The sequence below is a fragment of the Acyrthosiphon pisum genome, chromosome A1, assembly GCF_005508785.2.
Source record: "Acyrthosiphon pisum isolate AL4f chromosome A1, pea_aphid_22Mar2018_4r6ur, whole genome shotgun sequence".
NCBI lineage: Eukaryota > Metazoa > Arthropoda > Insecta > Hemiptera > Aphididae > Acyrthosiphon > Acyrthosiphon pisum.
This window is the reverse complement of record NC_042494.1, coordinates 97301-98443: the sequence shown is the minus strand read 5'-3', so window position 1 is coordinate 98443 and position 1143 is coordinate 97301.

Sequence of the window (1143 nt, the reverse complement as noted above, 5' to 3'; positions counted from 1 at the left end):
TAACTACAAATTACAATGGTAAAATTTGTCATATCAATATTATCAGACTGTATCAGTTTTATCAGGAAAATGATAAAGCCCACCGTCGACTGGAGCTCGTGCAACTATCAATGCACTCGGTGCAAAAAACTGGCCGAGTGTAGTGAGGTGAAACATAAAAAATGTCAACCAGTGCGCACCAGTATTCCAGATGGAACATACATTATGTGCACCAGACGCCAACAGTGCAGTCGGTGCAGTGTGGTGGAAAACGCTATAAGAAAAGACGTCAGCCGCCGACGCAAACTTGAAGTTTGGTGTATAGTCGAGTATAGCAATTATTTAGAATTTCTTACAAGCAAGGAGGCGTAATGATGTAATGTGTTTACCTACTTAATATATAATAATAATACATTTCCGCCCAAAGTCTAATATTTTATGTTTGCATTTCCTTAAGTCTTCCTTGTACCTACCTATGTTCTATAGGTTATTTACGCACCTATATATACTTTTCCATAATTTTTCTCATTTTTGTTCCCTGACTTTTCAAACTAATATTTTTTCATGTTTACCCATGTAATAATATCATTTGAAATTTTTAAATGTATGTACACTGTTCTTAATCAATAATACAAGTTTTAAATAAGTATATTGTTTACAATTTAAATTATTTCAATTTAAGAGGGCATCCCATGATATTTTGAGAAACAAATGGCACGTTTCTGCCATGGGGCCACTTCAAAGATTGAAACTATTGGCAATAATAATTGTCAAATTGTTAACCAGTATCGGCCTGGCACACCAAAGGCCCATGGATCGGTTATCGGTTTTTTAAGGGGCCCCATAATAAAATACAAAATTTACTTGACATTTTGGTAAAAAAATGCTCACCAAATTTTTCCTTTTAAAAATACATTTATTCAAATTCTGAATTTTAGAATTTTTAAGTACACCTAAAGAGTAAAGACCATAATATATTCAAATTCCTGATATTTTTTTGTACTACCATTAAAGAGTGTCATGTGGCTATACAAACTTCTATTTTTCAAATGAGAATTTCCTTTTTTACTGTAAATTATTTAGCAGATGATGTTCTTGTAATGTAGATGTATCAAAATCAAAATTCTATAAGTAGTCGTTGAATTACTAAAATATGTATACTAA